Source organism: Artemia franciscana, chromosome 7 (genome assembly GCF_032884065.1).
Source record: "Artemia franciscana chromosome 7, ASM3288406v1, whole genome shotgun sequence".
NCBI lineage: Eukaryota > Metazoa > Arthropoda > Branchiopoda > Anostraca > Artemiidae > Artemia > Artemia franciscana.
Window position 1 is genome coordinate 27,289,476 of NC_088869.1, and position 20,488 is coordinate 27,309,963.

The window sequence follows — 20,488 nt, forward strand, 5'->3', positions numbered from 1 at the left end:
GCATTGTCCCGTTTTTTTGTTTTTTTTTTCTATGCCGCCGATCTCAGCTTATTCCTGGAAACTGGTAAGAGTCTAACCTGTGCGATTTTACAGAAAATGTGGACCTCAGGCCGAATTGATGAATATGACATTACGTTTTGGGAAGTTCCGCAGAACTCTTGCCTGGGGCCAAAAAGGATGGTTTTTGCTGGTCCACGAGCCAGAGCCTATGGTGTGCGAAGTGAAGTTGAGTTATATAGCCTATGTCAGAGAGGAGTATCTGAAGTTTGCACCCAAGCTTCCGTTTCATCAAACCATGTTTCTGCTTTCGAATGGAAAGCTCCGTTCTAGCAGTCAAGCAGGCAGGCACTACTTTCAAATTGAAGATGGATTAAAATCTATAAGCGTTAAATATATGCGGCAATAACCCGGCCCCACAGCCAATATTTCTTTTTTGAGTGATAAATAGAAAAATTTACAGAAGCAAAAATGTGGCATTTTCCCACGTGTCCGAAAGCGCTACCATCTATTATTTCTACCCATTTCTGTTTGTGATTTCAGCTGAGTTTATCGTTCGGTTTTTCGGACTTGGGATTGCGATAGAGAAATGGTATCAGATGTGCCTAATAAATTTTAAAAGTTCTCTCATTGCTAAAGAAATTGGAGCTTATCCTTTGCTCCTCTCTAAGTGGTGACGTTAGAAAGTTGGCCTACGGCAAAAAAAAAATCAACTCTTGAACAAAGAGAGATAGAATTTTTATATATATATAATTATATATTTTATATATATTTTATATTTTATATATAATTATATATTATATATAATTACATATATAATTATATTATATATATATATATATATATATATATATATATATATATATATATATATATATATATATATACAGTCTTCATTCAGAGTTCGTTCAGTAAACACCTCTTTTTGTATATTAACCTTTCAATTGAGTAAGGCTTCAACCTGTGTGATTTCCCTAGAGACATTATTTATCCGATTGTTTAGATTTATTTGCTATTGACATTTTTACTACGTGAATTTGAAATCGATACTTAAATATCAAATACCTTGGGACTTTGAACTTGATAAGTACCTACAGTGAATTTCTGACCTACAATAACTATCAAGATTTTGACGTAGAACCGGTTTAACGGACTACGCTTTTGGATTGTCTATGGGACTCGTAAGATGGGTGAGAAACTGATATTAAATGCAGTATTGAACTTCATTAGCAGAGCGCTTAACGATGGCATTAAAATGGAATCAATTATCAAATCAGCGGTAGGCTACTACGACCAGGAGACAATTATACTAGCTAAACGAATTCTCCATACAGAACTTAATGAGCCTAATAGAGTAGTAATCCGTGCCAAAGATGAGGACAATATTCTCGAAATGTCGAAAACCTTAGTAAACGCCGCGAAGCAAAAAGTGAACATTCCTAAATTCGTGATATTCAGCCCCTGTGAAGTTCCCACAATAGGCGATGCCGTTAGCGCCACAGCTATTTCTAAAATAAACGAAATGTCTAGGAAGTTGGACGGTGCTCTAGCAACGCTAACCCACCCTCAAATGAGCCTGCCTAAGCCCTCTCAGCAATCCTTAAATTGTGCACCCCCCTCAAAGCCGTCATACGCTGTTATGGTGAAAAACCCACCAACTGACCTTAAAGGCCCAAAAAACGCAAGGTTTTCTTGGACTCCATGTACCTGAACTCTGTGGAAGACGTTACGGAATTAAAGTGCACCAAAAACGAGTGGAAACTTGTTCGAACTAAGACAGCAGCCACGAAAATAGTTGAAACTATGAAAACATCAAGCCCAAGTCTAAATGCCTCATTAAAAGAATCTGCTTATATCGGCGTGGTCAAGCGCCTGCCGGAGGATATCGATCACTCGAAGCTCGAAGAATTAATACCAAAATATACGAAGGTAAACCAGTGTGGAAAGTCGAGAACATATGAAGTATATTTTCAGACGCGGAGTGATCTTGAAGTTTTCCTTGAAAACTCGGTTAGAATTGGCTACGAACGATTACAAGCCCAAGAATTTGTCTTCCTTCCGCGCCGTTGTTTCAACTGCCACAGGATAGGCCATCTAGCTTCCAACTGTAAAAATCCATCAACATGTTCAAAATGTAGCTCGCATGAGCACATTTCCACGCGCGAAGCTCCCTGCTCAAAACTCCCTTTTTGTACAGTGTAAAGTGCCGGGTCATACCTGCTACAGTATTAGTTGTCCCGAAAACAGGCAACTACAAAAATCATGAGCAAGTGCTATAGCTTCATTTCATGGAACATCAATGGTTCGTTCATTGAGAAGCTCCCGATCCTTAGTGATTTAAGTGTCGAACATGATGTAGTGTGCATTCAAGAGCACTTTATTACCGTGCAAAGTGAAAACCTGCTAGAACTGAATCATACCACGAAGGCCTACAAAGTCCCAGCTAAACAGAGCGGCAGCCGAGGAAGACCTTCAGGAGGCCTAGCTACGTTTGTTCGGTCATGTGTTCTGTCCAGTCTATACGAAAAGTCTGACAATCTTCTCGCAGTACGAATTGAAAGTTGTGTATTTATTAACATGTATTTGGCAACAGATTATAAAGATGAGCATTAAGAACGTCTTTTTGCCCTTTCTTGTGAGAAACTAAATTCATGTATATCTAAAATTAAGCGCCAGGGTTTTTCTTGTGTAGTAATTGGAGATTTCAACTGCAACTTTTCTGAGATTTCTTCTCTACAATCATCTCGTACCTCTTTGATTAAGAATCTTTTTGGTGATTACCTTGCTGTGGTAGGAAAAGATAGGGATTTTACATATATTCACAGCTCCTCCAGTGTGTCAAATCTAGACCATGTTGCCATTTCTCATAATTTAACTGTTCAAAATGTTAGGGTAGTAACGGACTATCAAATTTCTGATCACCTTCCTGTCTCGTCTTCTGTACATATTGTCTCTTCGAATGGTCACCAAACCCGCCAGGAAACTCAACAGCCTAAATTTCGTCTTGATTGGCTTAAGGCTGATAAGCAACTATTTGCTCTGGCGACAGAAGAAATTCTTAATAAAATCCGTATTCCCTTTAATCTCCTCCAAAAACCGAAAGATCTCTCTAAAGAAGAAGTCCGAATTTGTCTCAATATTTATTGTATTGAAATTTGTCACGCTCTCCTTCATGCTGAGAGGTTAGCGGTACCTAAAGTAAAAGTTCGTAAAGGGATGGTGCAAAAATGGCCCGAGAATCATTCGCTGGTAGCCGCTTGTCATAGAGCAAAATTCTGGTTTTCGGTATGGAAAGATTGTGGGTGCCCAAGATCTGGTACCATTAATAGCATCAGACTGACTACGAAGCGTATATTCTCGAAGGCGCTCTCCCTCCACCGCAAATCTCTCGTTCATAGCTATTCCACCCGTGCAAAACAGGATCGAAATTTTCTTTTCAAGTCTGTATCTTTGGCAAAGCCTACCCCTCTGTTGTCGCCGTCTGAAATCCCCGTCGAGGATTGATATTCTTATTATGCGAGTGAATTTCCTGCTCCTAACCCCCAGCTTGAAGACATGTACGAGAGAATTGGATGAGTTCCTTGATAAGCTTCCGCACGGTGATTTTGTTGTCAGTTTAGAGTCTGTTATTCAAGCAATTCGTCGGTTGAAAAATAAGTCTTCTTGCGGAATTGACCGTGTTAGCGCTATCCATATTAAACATGGTGGTTCGGTTCTCGCTATGCATCTTTCGCTTCTTATGCAGATGATCTTCACGCAAGGTGTTGTTCCCTCATCTTTCTGCGTAGGGGATCTTACCCCCATTCAGAAGAAAGGGAAAAATGAAATCAAATGCTCGTCTTTCCGTCCCCATTACAGTCGCCACATCTTTATGTAAACTATTCGAGCTTCTATTCATTAATGAACTGGAAACTAAATGCTACACCCCGCCACGTCAATTCGGATTTAAGCGCCGCACTGGTTGTGCCGATGCCTTGACGGCTGAAGTGAATGTGCTACTCGATGCGGATTTTTCTGGAGAGAGCATCGCCTTAGCTAGTCATGACATCAGCCGTGCATTCGATTCACTCATACACGCTGAAATGTTATTAAAAGCTTCACAACGAGGTCTGAATCCCTGCATAGTTCGATCCCTACGTGATATGTACTCGAGGCTGTCCATTCGCCTAAAGCTTCCTCCCGACAAATATTTGCCTCCCCGGCCTCATGAAAAATTGATCCCCGTTTTGAAGGGTGCCCACCAGGGAGCTGTCTCCTCCCCTCATTTGTTCAATAATTATGTTCTTCAAGCACAAGATAAATGCTCAACCTCATGCATTCTTTCCTCTATAGACACCTCCTTAGTATGCTACGCCGACGACGTCTTGAACTTAAGTAGAACATTGCAAAAAGCTTTTGACATTTTGAAACACTTAAAACCGAATATCTAAAACTTGGCCTCAGTTTTAACACTGAGAAAACCGAGATAGTTCTCTTTAATTATATATATATATATATATATATATATATATTATATATATATATATATATATATATATATAATATATATAATATATATATATATATTATATATATATGTATATATATATATATATATATATATATATATATATATATATATTTATATATATATATATATACATATATATATATATATATATATATATACATATACATACATACATATATATATATATATATATATATATATATATATATATATATATATATATATATATATATATATATATATATATATTATAAAATATATTACACACAAAAGGAAGTAGATGAGACGAATGGAGTCTCACGCCAAATATCGGCCTGAAGGAAAACCACTTTGAGGAAACATTTTTTAAACTTTGGCGTAAAAATTTTGGTTTCAAAATGTTTTAATCCTGTCCCAAAAAAAATCGTCCGATACCTCAGATAAAAGTTGAAGATGTATACTTTCAATTTTTCTCGAACAACTTAGTTTTAAGATTTTAATTTTCATTATTGTGTTGCGAGAGCAACACTTTGGTTTTGTCCTTTTTTGTTTGTTTTTTTCTTTGTCGCCGATCTCAGCTTATTCCTGGAAACTGGTAAGGGTCTAGCCTGTGCGGTTTTTCACGGAAAGTGTGGACCTCAGGACGGATTGATGAATATGACATTACATTTTGGAAAGTTCCGCAGAACTCTTGCCTGGGGCCAAAAAGGATGGTTTTTGCTGGTCCACGAGCCAGAGTAGTAGGCAGTGACGTTTGCAAGTCTTAAGAGTCCCACATAACAATATAATGAAGTGGCCCGACCGTCTCAAATCAAAACATGTTAACTGCAAAACACAGTTTATTTTTCTAAACTTATATAATTATTTCCGCGAATTATGTTTTCTCACCGGATGGCCAGCAAGCAGTGTGGGGTTCGTTTCTTTTTATACGCGGCGTCACTATTTTAAAGGAAAGCAACTAAAAAGTTTATAGATCATGAAGGAGGAATGAGTAGTAACTGGATGTAAAATAAACAGCTAGACATATCAACATTATGAAAACAAAGACGCTCACAAATTAGATAAACAAGAATTAACTAGAGAGACTCACTTATTATATACATATAACACATATAACTCGAAAACAAACCAGCTTGATCTGTCAGTATTAAGAGACAATTAGCTTACGCTCAGTTGAAAACAGATGACAGAATACATTAGACTTGGGTACTTTGGGCTATATATTTTCACATTAGGGGGGAGGGAAGTAATTGGACAGTGTCAAGTAAGAAAATAATTCTTACTTCATAATATGCAGAGTAATTGTAGCTAACAGAAATTGCATGTACAGCCGCTATAATTTACCCCCCCCCCTAATGTGCAAATATATAGCCCAAATTTATTTCTAAAGTGTCATATTTTCATTATGTTTTGATATATTTCATTAGGATTAACATAACTTCACTTCTTGAGTGGGGTCGATATAACAGATAAGTACAGAAAAACTGTGTGATTAGATAGATAGATAGATAGATAAGTGTATTTCAAAAACCCGTGGGCCATATACACACAAAATATAAATAAATAACAGACAAGCAAGGAAATTAACAACAGTACGAACACGCACAAAAAAAAACAGAATTCAACGCAAAAAGTACCTAATCTAACTACAAAAGAAATTAATCATATAAAACTTTTTCTTCTTATTAAATATTTTTCTATATATACTCCCACTCGAAATATTGTGGTTGGGTTACTATTTTGTAGAATACCCGGAAGCATCAAATTAATCCCATGCAAATAAATTTCCCGTAAATCCAAGAGCACCGGGCATTTCCGGAGAAAATGATCCAAGTCTTCATCATCATCTTTACAAAGAGGACAAAGATACCGCCTATCAGGACCAACTATCATTTTATTTTTGTCGAACGTTTTTTGCCTGTTCTGGATTGGAAGACAATTTGCCCTAAGCTGAATCCAACGACGTAGAATCATAGCCGGTAAATTAAGTTTAAAATAAACTTCCTCCCCAAAACTAGGTTTTGCCTGATTATAATGTTGCAGGGTTGTAGAATCAAGAACCAGCCCTTGCCAATGCTGAATTTCCTGACTCTCTAATATAAATCGTACCTGGCTTTCTAAATTTGCTGGTACATCGCGAGAGCAAAGACCATTATTCCATAAATAAGGCATTCCTACTTTTTCTAGTAATGATTTAATTTGGGATGGCCACGAGGTTTTTAAACCACATTTCAACATCTCTTCATATGCCACTCTTACTAGTGTATCTTCATTACTCTTAGTTAACTTCAACCAGAATCTAAGCATTAAAATATACCTACGTAGCTTTAAAGAAAACAGGCCCATATCACCTTTCAGAATCTGTGAATGAGTTGTCTGATGTAAACCAAACACTCTTTTATAATACTGGAGCTGAAGGGACTCCAGTTGCTGCACCGTTTCTCCACCGCATATCTCTGCTCCATATTCTATTACGGGTAAAATTTTTGTGTTAAATATTCTTTTATGCATTTTTAGGTTTTTGATCCCCATTATCGTCGGGTTTCTAAATATAGCTGACATGGCCACCCTACCTCTCTTAATTATTTCATCAACATGACTCCTTAGGCTTCCATTTTCCGATAAGATAAAGCCTAAATATTTTATTCTTTTACTTATAAATAGTTCCTTATTATTAAATTTAAACGTATATTTTTCATCGTCCCCAACCTTCCTTTTTTTAAAAATAACAACTTCGCTCTTTTCAGTATTCAGCCTTAACTTTTTTATATGCAAATATTCTTCTATGAGATTCAAAAGAGTCTGTAGATCTTGCGGTTTATTAGCCACCAAAGCAATATCATCTGCAAATAATAAGAGAGATAATTTTTGAGTCCCTAGGCTAACTTTCGGAGCCCATCTATTCTCTAGAAAATTAACAACATCATTAATAACAATATTAAACAACTTAGGTGAAAGGGTGCTGCCCTGTTTTACTCCCCGCTTAATATCAAAAAGCTTTGAAAACCTATTACCAACTTGAATGATTCCACTCACACAAGTATACATGCTCACTATCAATCTAACAAATGTGTGATTATTTCGATGTACTTAGCATATTTAACTAGACTAACAGTAATCACTACAGAACTCGTTTCCTTTTATACATAGTGGCACTATTAGAAAAGAAAAACTCCTAAAAACTGTATAAGTTTTGACAGAACACATGGGCAGTAACGATGCAAAGTGAGGAGTCCCACACGTCAACATTGTGAAAGCAGTGCAGCCATCACAAAGCAGAGCACGCTAGATTTAACTCAGCCTTGTTTTTAGGCCACCCACCACCTAACACGGAGCTCGACGAGAGTTGTGCAGATTATTGTTCTGAGTGCCGTGATCAACGTGGCTAGAAGTCTTCTTAGAACCCGTGTTCAACCATGCTATTCTAACCCATTACAATTTTGAAAAACCTGGTCTCAACACGCTTGGAGCCCGTAAGATGAAAATACTTCATCGTTTTGCTGGGTTGCACATGGAGAACCTGAAAACGATTTCTGTTTAGCTCGCTCGAAACACGCTTCAAACCCACAAACTGAAAACACCACTCTAATTGAAATTTAGATAAAAGATTCAATTCCATGAATGGGAATGGAGACTACTAAACATTTCTCAATCATCAGCAATCAATGCGGGAAGGTCAATAGCCATACGTGTACCAAATCATAGCCGAAAATACACATACTCTGTTTTGGAATATCGAGCGCTTTATACTTTTTTGTAGAAAGACAATTTCGTTAAAAAATTTTTTAGCAGAAACACATCAAAAACCATTGTAAAAGACAACAATTGGGTATTTCTGCGTCCAACCAGATGAATTATGTCTCATTAGGTTAACAAGGCTAATCTACACACTAAATATAAAAATAAAATAAAATAGCGCTTAATTTAAACGTAAAGAGTTAGATATGATAATGAACTTACTTTCCCTTATATCAATGCCATCCTTAAACCAATGAACAGTAAGTACATCATGGGCTTGCGCTTTAACAATGCACTTTACTATAAATTCTTCTCCAATGACTGCCTGCTGTTCTGTAGGAAAGTCAATCCATTTGATTGACACCTCAACTGATAAGTTGATAGATCTATATAAATGTTTTGAGCCGTAAGTCAAACGGCAGGTATAATTACCCGCGTCCGTTTCTTGGACCGATTTAATTTTAAGACGATTTTGGCACTCCTTGGATATGATATTTCCGTAAAAATCCTGTAAAACAAAAAATCGTAGTTCAGCTTTACTTTTAAAAACAAATATATAGTACTAAGAGTGAGAGAAAATGTTGGGTCCAGACTTACAACGAATGCCTTACGAGTTAAATACTGAGGCATATGAATCATCATTTATACTAAAAATAACACACACAAAAACGAGCAAAACAGGAAAAAAAAAAGGTCCCCATGGGCAAACTTGAGGAGGGATCAAAGAGAAAGGCTTGGAATTTTTTTTTCTAACAGCAGGATTAAAAGGATATTTAGAGCTTGTCAATTTCTGTCACCTTCCATCTAAACAATCATAAAAAAAATCTCTTTCTTGAATAAGCCTTTGAAATGCATAATAATAAATTATTTGCTGTTGACTTTCGACATTTAAAAACAATATTCACGTAACTTAGCGCAAGTTATTATTTTATGTGCACAAGGATTCATCGGAGTTCCACCCTCGACCAACTTTCATTTAGATTATTTTTGTACCTAGGTTAATTGGAGATTGCTATACTTCCATTAGCCCTTCTATACTTTCTTAATAGTCCTTCATTACTTTCTTACCCCTTCTATACTTATTTAGCCCTTCAAGGAGTTTATATTCTCGTTACACCATATTCTCTTAGTATCGAGGGACAGTCAAAGACCGCTACCCGTTTAAAACGTTTTGTTTACAGGGGTTTACAAAAAAAAACCTTATAAACCTTGGTATGTAGGCCAACGGGTTTTTTAAAGATTTGTCGCAAAAGGGCTCATTCTTACAGAAATTAAAAGTTCTAGTGCCCTTTTTAAGTTACCAAAAAAATTGGAGGGCACCTAGGCCCCCTCCCACGCTCATTTTTCCCCAAAGTCACCGGATCAAAATTCTGAGATAGTCGAAAAACCTAATAACTACGTCTTTGGGGATGACTTACTCCCCACAGTTCCTGGGGGAGGGGCTGCAAGTTACAAACTTTGACCTGTGTTTACATATAGTAATGGTTGCTGGGAAGTGTACAGACGTTTTCAGGGGGATTTTTTTTTGGTTTGGGTTGGAGAGTTGAGGGGAGGGTTACGTGGGAGGATCTTTCCATGGAGGAACTTCTCATCGCGGAAGCGACTTTCAATGAAGGTGGTGCGGGATTTTCTAGCATTATTTAAAAAAAAATGAAAAAAATAAATATGAAAAGTTTTTTCTACTGAAAGTGAGAAGCAGCATTAAAAGTTGAAAGGAACAGAAATTATTACGCATTTGAGGGGTTTACCTCCTCGTAATACCTCGCTCTTTACGCTAAAGTATTTTTAGTAATTTTAACTATTTATTCTACGGCCTTTGTGATTCAGAGGTCATTCTTAAGGAATTGGGACAAAACTTAAGCTTTAATGTAAGAAGCAAGGTATCGACGAGGGGTGAGCCCCCTCGTATACGTAATAAAATCATATGAATATAGAAGGTCGCAACGTAATTTAATTCGTAAGTTACATATATTTTTTATTTATGAAAACGTTTGTAAAAAATTGTAAATTAGAGTTGCCTTTTTAAGTAATCAAAAAAATGGAGGGCAACTAGGCCTCCTCCCTCGCTCCTTTTTCTCAAAATCTTCCGATTAAAACTATGAAAAAGCCATTTAGCCCAAAAAAATTAATATGCAAATTTCGTTTTAATTATTTATGTGCGGAGAGCCAAGATCAAAACATGCATTAATTCAAAAACGTCCAGAAATTACTCCGTATATGAAAGGGGCTTTTCCCCCTCAACGCCCCGCTCTTTACGCTAAAGTTTGACTCTTTCTCTTAACTCTAAATTTTAAAACAGTAAGAAACCCCTTTGAGGAGGAAAAGCCCCTTTCATATAAGGAGTAATTTCTGTTCGTTTTAAGTTTTAATGTCGCTCCTTACTTTCATTTAGAAAAACTTGTTTTTTTGTTTAATAATATGCTAAGGACGATGGATTCAAATTGAATTCATATAAGATTTTTAAGTACAATTTCACTGATGATTCAACTTAGTAGAGCAATGTGAAATGAGTGTCGACTAAAAACTCTTTTTAATTATTTATTTGAAACAATACCAGATTAAACTGTTGCTCCATGTTTTTGGTACAACTATGGATAAAATGGACCAGTTGGAGGTCCATTTGACCAACTCCCTAAAACTAACAATAAAAAAAGGTAAACACACAATAACAAATCCATAAAAACCAATCGCAAGAAAGAAATTGCAAACGAGGATTCATTACTGGTTTGACTTAGTGTACCAATTATCTGAAGGAGAAAAGTATGGGATTGTTTGGTGCTTGCTGGTGCATATGGCGAATGTCCTTAAACATCTTGAGATAAGACTTATTAAAATTGGCCGTAGTGTAAGTAGTATGTATGAAAACATTTTGGTGTGTAAGTATTTTTTTTCTATTAACCGTTAGACTTAGAGAATATTCCAGTGAATCTAAATAGTTAGGAGTCTATCAGGTGCTTAAGTGCTAACAACTCCAAGAAAATGGATTTGATCAGACTTGCTTCTGAAATAATCAAATTTCTAAATACAAAGGGAAATAATGGGTAAAAATTGAAAAAAAAAACAACATCAAAACAACAATGGGTAACAATCACAGCATTTCGTGCTACATTTCAACATGGCTCATGCAACGTTGACAGGGCCTACCTTTCGTAGATTAAACCTCAGTCACTGTGGAAAAAAATTAATTATTCATAAATTGAAAAAAAAAAAATCAATTCTATAGGTACAAAACTTGGTACAATAGATAAAAATCTAAAATTCCGCAAAATAAATTAATGGATGAATCATTAGTATTTTCTATACAGCTATTTAAGCAATAAGTTAATTGAGACTGAATGGGTGTTTTCAGAAAAGTTTCTAACAAAACACGCGAGGATTGATTTCAATGACCATTTACCCCCCAGAAATGGACTGTCATAAATAGCTAATATAAGTCAGATTCTCAAAAAATGAAAATCTGAAACCGTAAAACAATTGGCATTTGCGTATTATAGCGACCACATTCAAGTTCTCGATCTGATTAAAACTGGTTTTGCTGTGTGCATTTGGAGATAATTAGCTTAGTCTTAGTGAGATAAACAGATATACAGGTAAAATTTAACTAAATACATAATGTATAGAGCTTGTTAGGTTATGTATTTAATACAATGCTTTCTGGGAGGCCTGCGTTCCATAATTCTCAGTCGTAGCATCCATAATTTTGTTACTAAAGTATTACATTTTCACCATATTTTGGTGCATTCTTTTTTTGGATTACCCTTTCTTTACTTTTTAGGTGTGGTCGCTATAACACAAAATCACTATACTTACCATCTCCGTGGGGCTCCTTCGGAGTGCTAAATTCTTTTGCTTTGGAGGAAAAATCCCAAAAGACTATTTTCTTAACATCACTGTGGGCTCTTTAGTAAAATATGAAAAAGTCAACAAATTAAAAGAGACTGAGGATACCCTAGTAGTCTCGCTACAAGTCCCATAATCAAAAGCACTTCAAAGACATCGAAAAGATTATATGTTTGTAGAGAAGGTTATGAAACTCAGTCGTACAATAGGCCAGATTATATCTCTCTATGTTAGAAATTAAATATAAAAAAATAATTTTTTTAGCTGAAAGTAAGGAGCGACATTAAAACTTAAAACGAACATAAATTACTCCGTATATGAAATGGGTTGTCCCCTCCGCAATCCCTCGCTCTTTACGCTAAAGCTTTTAATAGTTTTAAAAAGTAGAATTGTGGCAAAGAGTCAAACTTTAGCGTAAAGAGCGAGGGATTGCGGAGGGGACAACCCATTTCATATACGGAGTAATTTATGTTCGTTTTAAGTTTTAATAGAAAAATCTTTAATAAGAAGAAAAAGTTTTATATGATTAATTTCTTTTGTAGTTAGATTAGGTACTTTTTGCGTTGAATTCTGTTTTTTTTTTTTTTTTTTTTTTTTTTTTTTTTTTTTTTTTTTTTTTTTTTTTTTTTTTTTTTTTTTGTGCGTGTTCGTACTGTTGTTAATTTCCTTGCTTGTTTGTTATTTATTTATATTTTGTGTGTATATGACCCACGGGTTTTTGAAATACACTTATCTGTCTATCTATCTATCTATACGGAGTAATTTCTGTTCGTTTTAAGTTTTAATGTCGTTCCTTACTTTCAGCTAAAAAAATTAGTTTTTTTATTTAATTTCTGAACGTTTTTTAATTAATGCACGTTTGGTTTTGGCTCTCCGCACATAAATTATTAAAATGAAATTTGTATATTAATTCTTTTTTTTGGTTAAATGGCTTTATCTTAGTTTTGATCAGACGATTTTGAGAAATAAGGGGTGGAGAAGGAGGCCTAGTTGCCCTCCAATTTTTTGGTTACTTAAAAAGGCAACTAAAACTTTTAATTTTTAACCAACATTTTTATTAGTAAAAAATATACGTAACTTAAGAATTAACTTACGTAACAAACTTTCATAACCTTATATTTTTATTATGTATACGAGGGGGTTTATACCCTCGTTAATACCTCGCTCTTTACAACAAATCGTAAGTTTTGTCCCAATTCTTTAAGAATGACCCCTGAAAGAAAGGCCGTAGAATAAATAGTTGAAATTACTAAAAATACTTTAGCATAAAGAGCAAGGTATTTATCTCCTCCTAAATATCTCGCTCTTTATGCTAAAGTATTTTTAGAACCCCACATATGCGGAATAATCTCTGTTCGTTTTAAGTTTTAATGCTACTTCTTCCTTTCATTTGAAAAAACGTTTTCATGTTTATTTTTCATTGTTTTCTTATAGTAATGCTAGAGAATCCTGCGCCCTTTTCATTGAATTTTTCTTCCCCCATGACAGATTCCTCCAAGGAATGATCCTCCAACATAGCCCCCTCTCCTCAGCCCCACCCCCAAACAAAATAAATCCCCCTGAAAATGTCTGTACACTTCCCAATAACCATTACTATATGTAAACACTGGTCAAAGTTTGTAAATTGCAGCCCCTCCCCCAGGTATTGTGGGGGAGTAAGTCATCCCCAAAGACATAGCTATTATGGTTTTCGACTATTCTGAACAAAATGGCTATCTCAAAATTTTGATTCGTTGACTTTGGGAAAAAAGTGAGCGTGGGAGGGGGCCTAGATGCCCTCCAATTTTTTTGGTCACTCAAAAAGGGCACTAGAACTTTTCATTTCCGTTAGAATGAGCCCTCTTGCGACATTCTAGGACCACTTGGTCGATACGATGACCCCTGGAAGAAAAAAAAAAAAAAAAAAAAAAAAAAAAAAAAAAAGAACAAATAAACATGCACCCGTGATTTGTCTTCTGGCAAAAAATACAAAATTCCACATTTTTGTAGATAGGAGCTTGAAACTTCTACAGTAGGGTTCTCTGATACGCTGAATCTGATGGTGTCATTTTCGTTAAGATCCTACGACTTTTAGGGGGTGTTTCCCCCTATTTTCCTAAATAAGGCGAATTTTCTCAGGCTCGTAACTTTTGATGAGTAAGACTAAACTTGTCGAAACTTATATATTTAAAATCAGCATTAAAATGCGATTCTTTTAATGTAGCTATTGATATCAAAATTTAATTTTTTAGAGTTTTGGTTACTATTGAGCCGGGTCGCTCCTTACTACAGTTCGTTACCACGAACTGTTTGATCAAACTATCCCTTCATGTTTGAAATCAAGTTGTAATTTGTTAAACTGAAATGTAATAAAATTGGTTCGGTAGAGAGCGACGTGTCTTTTTTTCTCGGAATCATAATATAGAACAAGTGACTGCAAGAAGCTGAGAGGGGGGGATGTGTTATTCGATCGAAAAATCTAGAATCTAGAGGTCTTTTTAGGTTGCTTTATATTTACGCTACAATTAGTGTTTGGTTTGTTGCATTTTTTCTTTCTTTATGTATAACAGGTAACTAAATATTATATGTTTGTAGAGAAGGTTATGAAACTCAGTCGTAAAATAGGCCAGATTATATCTCTCTATTTTAATCCCTCCATGTTTGAAATCAAGTTGTAATTTGTTAAAATGAAATGCAAAAAAATTGGTTCGGTAGAGAGCGACGTGTCTTTTTTTCTCGGAATCATAATATAGAACAAGTTACTGCAAGAAGCTGAGAGGGGGGGATGTGTTATTCGATCGAAAAATCTAGAATCTAGAGGTCTTTTTAGGTAATCTAGACAACATGATGCAACATGGACAACATGATGCAAACAGTTCCCGGGAACATGCTTAAAATATCCATTTTTAAAACAAAAGCTTCATAGATAAATTTTGAAGAAAGACGGGTAAGTTAAGAAATCGCGCAGGGGTTTTGGTCTACAAAGTTGACAATGCCAGAGGAGAGACCAAGTAAAAAAGTAAAGTCCTCATGCGGTTTACATGCGGCTGTCCTCTGTCAGGACCTACCATCTACACAACAAACTGATTTTGAATTAACGATGGACCTACCATAATCTAAACACGGCAAATTTAGTGGTGCAGACAGATCCGTGACAGTGTACTATATTTTCTATAATATGACCTAATAATTACAGTGGTGTAGCCAAATTTACGGTTCCTGTAGCCAAAACCAAGTACGGATACACTAGAATCACAAATCCGAATATACGTCTGACATAAAAAAGAGTACCAAAGACGGGAAGGTAACGACCTTCGGAAAGAGTCTAACCAAAGTATGTGTCTTCATCCAGTTCATCCGTACCGAAGATGATAAAAAAAACATACAATTTTCTTAAAAACTGTAGGACATGGATATGTGACAGTATGTAGGCAGCCAATTGAACCCCAAGTTTCAATAAGGAACTCTCTAGACTTCGGATTGGTTCACATTAGTTCTACAAATTCAAATAAAATGAAAATAGCAGCATTTGTCGATAAGCACTAAAGACAATGGGGTAAAACGTATAGCTTTCTCTTCTCAAAAATGATAATTTTTTTCTAAAACAAATAAGCATCATTATTTTTTTTTTCTCAGAAAAAAATTATAGATTTTTTCTTAAAAAATGATTTCTAAGCCTGATATTTCTGCACATCTTTTTTAGTGTTTATTTCTTCTGGCTTTGGATTTTATTCGTTGTCTAATTTATTGCTTTTTTGAGTAAATATTTTTAAGCTTTGTTGTTTTTTTCTAAGCTTTTTATACTTTTAAGCTTTGTTGTCTACCTTAGTATTCCTTTCCTTTTTTTTCCAGTATTCAAATCGATGGAAGTTCGACTCTTTCATTCCCTTTTCATTTGGAAATTCTAAAGTACCAATTGGAATCACTTATACTTCTAGATTCAATGATTCCTAATAGAGATTTACACCAACGCTGGAGTAATTAGGTTAGGATCAACTCCTCGAAGCCTGGAAACACTGTGCATTACGATTCATTTGTCGCATACTGGGGAACTAGCTTAAGTGGCATGCAAATTTAATGCAATTTCTGGACAAAAACAAACATGCACCTTGCTAAGACCTCTTCCTATTTTCGGCTTCATGCCCACTTGTAGTTTAAACTTCATTCGAATGAAAAAGTCATACGATCTTAACGAAAATCACACCATCTGATTCAGCGTATCAAAGAACCTAATTGTAGAAGTTTCAAGCCCCTATCTACAAAAATGTTGAATTTCACATTTTTTGCCAGAAGACAAACCACGGATGCGTGTTTATTTGTTTTTTTGTTGTTTTTTTCCAAGGGGTGATCGTATCGACTCAGTGGTCCTAGAATGTCGCGAAAGGGCTCATTCTAACGGAAATTAAAAGTTCTAGTGCCCTTTTTAAGTTACGAAAAAAATTGTAGGGCACCTAGGCGCCCTCCCACGCTCATTTTCCCCAAAATCACTGGATCAAAATTCAGAGATAGCCATTTTATTCACCATAGTCGAAAAACCTAACAACTATGTCTTTGGGGATGACTTACTCCCCAGAGTTCCTGTGAGAGGGGCTGCAAGTTACAAACTTTGACCTGTGTTTACATATAGTAATGGTTACTGGGAAGTGTACAGACGTTTTCAGGGGGATTTTTTTGGTTTGGGTTGGAGTTGAGGGGAGGGTTACGTGGGAGGATCTTTCCATGGAGGAACTTCTCATTGGGGAAGAGACTTTCAATGGAGGGGCACAGGATTTTCTAGCATTATTTAAAAAAAATAATGAAAAAATAAGTATGAACAGTTTTTTCTACTGAAAGTGAGAAGCAGCATTAAAACTTGAAACGAACAGAAATTATTACGCATATGAGGGGTTTACCTCCTCGTAATACCTCGCTCTTTACGCTAAAGTATTTTTAGTAATTTCAACTATTTACTCTACGGCCTTTGTGATTCAGAGGTCATTCTTAAGGAATTGGGACAAAATTTAAGCTTTAATGTAAAGAGCGAGGTATCGACGAGGGGTGAACCCCCCTCATATACGCAATAAGATCATACGAATATAGAAGGTCGCAACGTAATTTAATTCGTAAGTTACGTATATTTTTCACTTATGAAAACATTCGTAAAAAATTATAAGTTATAGTTGCCTTTTTAAGTAATCAAAAAATTTGAGGGCAACTAGGTCTCCTCCCTCGCTCCTTTTTTCTCAAAATCTTCCGATTAAAACAGTGGAAAAGCCATTTAGCCCAAAAAATTTAATATGCAAATTTCCTTTTAATTATTTATTTGCGGAGAGCCAAGATCAAAACATGCATTAATTCAAAAATGTCCAGAAATTACTCCGTATATGAAAGGGGCTTTTCCCACTCAACGCCCCGCTCTTTACGCTAAAGTTTTTTACTGTTTTAAAATGTAGAGTTAAGAGAAAGAGTCAAACTTTAGCGTAAAGAGCGGGGCGTTGAGGAGGAAAAACCCTTTCATATAAGGAGTAATTTCTGTTCGTTTTAAATTTTAATGTCGATCCTTACTTTCATTTTAAAAAAAACATGTTTTTTTTTTGTTTAATAATATCCTAAGAACGATGGATTTAAATTAAATTTATATGAGCTTTTTAAGTACAATTTAACTATTGATTCAACTTAGTAGAGCAATGTGAAATGAGTGTCGACTAAAAACTCCTTTTAATTATTTATTAGAAACAATACAAGATTCAAACTGTTGCTCCATGTTTTTGGTACAACTATGGATAAAATGGATTAGTTGGAGGTCAATTTGACCAACTCATTAAAACCAACAATAAAAAAGGTAAACACACAATAACAAATCCATAAAAACCAATCGCAAGAAAGAAATTGCAAACGAGGATTCATTACTGGTTTGACTTAGTGTACCAATTATCTGAAGGAGAAAAGTATGGGATTGTTTGGTGCTTGCTGGTGCATATGGCGAATGTCCTTAAACATCTTTAGAAAAGACTTATTAAAATTGGCCGTAGTATATGTAGTATGCATGAAAACATTTTGGTGCGTAAGTATTTTTTTTCTTTTATCCGTTAGACTTAGAGAATGTTCCAGTGAATCTACATAGTTAGGAGTCTATCAGGTGCTTCAGTGCTAACAACTCCAAGAAAAATAGATTTGTTCAGACTTGCTTCTGAAATAATCAAATTTCTAAATAAAAAGGGAAATAGTGGGTAAAAATTGAAAGAAAAACCCATCAAAACAACAATGAGTAACAATCAAAGCATTTCGTGCTACATTTCAACATGGCTCATGCAACGTTGGCAGGGCCTACCTTTCGTAGATTAAACCTCAGTCACTGTGGAAAAAAATAAATTATTCATAAATTGAAAAAAAAAAATCAATTCTATAGGTACAAAACTTGTACAATAGATAAAAATCAGAAGTTCCGCAAAATAAATTAATGGATGAATCATTAGTATTTTCTATACAGCTATTTAAGCAATAAGTTAATTGAGACTGAATGGGTATTTTAAGAAAAGTTTCTAACAAAACACGCGAGGATTGATTTCAATGACCATTTACCCACAGAAATGGACTGTCATAAATAGCTAATATATGTCAGATTCTCAAAAATGAAAATCTGAAACCGTAGAACAATTGGAACTTAAGTATTATAGCGACCACATTCAAGTTATCGATCTGATTATAACTGGTTTTGCTGTATGCATTTGGAGATAATTAGCTTAGTCTTAGTGACATTGCTAAAGAAATTAGAGCTTATCTTTTGCTCCTTTCTAAGTGGTGGTGTTAGAAAGTTGGCCTCCGGCAAAAAAGTCAACTTTTGAACTAAGACAGATAAAAAATTTTTTTTTCAATGACAATCGATAGCCTTGATGAGCTGATCAAAGTATATGTCATCCATTTTTTGTTACAAAAATTCCTTCATGACATACACCAGTTTGAAAGTTTCAAGGGGTTGACAACTTCAGTGGTAAGGTACACACTTGAACCAAAAATAGGCCGATACCAATTGTGAGATATATAGGGGACTTCCAAGCAACAGTCGATTATTAGCTTATAATCATCTTTGGCAATGAGGGGTTTGCAACTTTTGCTGATTGGTGTACCTATTATCTGTTTCTGGTGTAATTGATGGTAAGAACAACTTGGTTCCCGATTGTAAGACATGTAGGGGAGTTGTAAGTAATAATCGGCTGTTGGGCTAGAATGACTTCAGCGACAAGGGTTTTGCAACTTTTGCTAGTTGGTGTACCCATTATTTGTTTCCGATGAACTTGGATGTATATCACGGGAGAGGGACTTGTAAGTAAGAATCGGTTGCTAGAGGAGGTTCATCAGAGGCTAAAAATTTGTGCAAATTGGTGCACATCTATGGTATTTGATCCTGAATAGTCACGAATAGCTTTATAATACCAACTAGATTATATAAGATAATGTTCCAAGTTTCCATCGGTCACGATGTCTACGATTGAAAAGGATAAAGTTCAACTGGCTGCAAACTCAATTTAGTCCCTTCTTCCGATATTCTTTTGCTGTTGTTTTTTCAACGCTGAAGAACTTGATCATGTGATTACTGATTGTGTTCTGCTTTGAATATACCGTTTTGAATGCTTTGATAGTTTTGACAACTTCAGAATTTAACCGATAGCGAAGAAACAAAACCAAAGTGTTGCTCTCGCAACACTTTTATCGGCGAAGCCGGACAAAGGTTGCCGCAACACTTCACGTTGCCCAGGCAACGTAGGTCTAGTTTTAGTTAGGTTTGCAGTTAAGTTGCACTCATTCGCTTTCACTTTGACTTATTTTATGACCTTTCTGTTCGTTTCAGGTTTTAATTTCTCTCTACTTTCCTTTAAAATGCCCTTTTTTTGGTGAAAGCAAATTAAATAAGAAGTGCTTTGCAAGTTTTGACATTTCCTATGTTTCTGAACAATCTGGACATTTCTCATGTTCCTATGTTATGACATTTATTATGTTTGTTGAAAGCAAATTATATTAGAAGCACTTTGCAGGCGTTAACATTTCCCATGTTTTTGGACATTTCCTATTGTCCTATTCTTCTATGTTATGACATTTTCTATGTTTGTTGGAGACATTAAGTAAGAAGCACTTTGCAGGTGTTGACATTTCCTATGTTTCTTGTAAAACAGAGAGTAGTTTCGTACATTCTTTACTTTTGCCGAATGTACACTTGGTAACAGATATTAATAATGAAGGAAAAACAACCTAGACCTATGATCTACCATTTTCCATTGGGAACTTTTTAGTTTCTTTTTTTTTTTATTTTAAGATAAGAAATGATTTTGTCAAAATGTCTGTGGTACTGTCATTAACGTTGCTTCAAATATTCTAATCTGATTTAAAATTATGTTCAGAATACACCCCTACCGCCTGTGGAAAAAGGGCAGGCATAAATTGACTAGCCATTAGACGACTCTATTTGAA

The 20,488-nt window shown here is 35.3% G+C and overlaps 1 protein-coding gene across 1 annotated transcript in view; it reads left to right on the forward strand.

Annotated features, from left to right (window-relative positions):
• Positions 1-20,488, forward strand: part of LOC136029082 (endoplasmic reticulum lectin 1-like) — a gene marked incomplete in the record, with an annotated part of 524,377 nt that overhangs the window by 495,110 nt on the left and 8,779 nt on the right.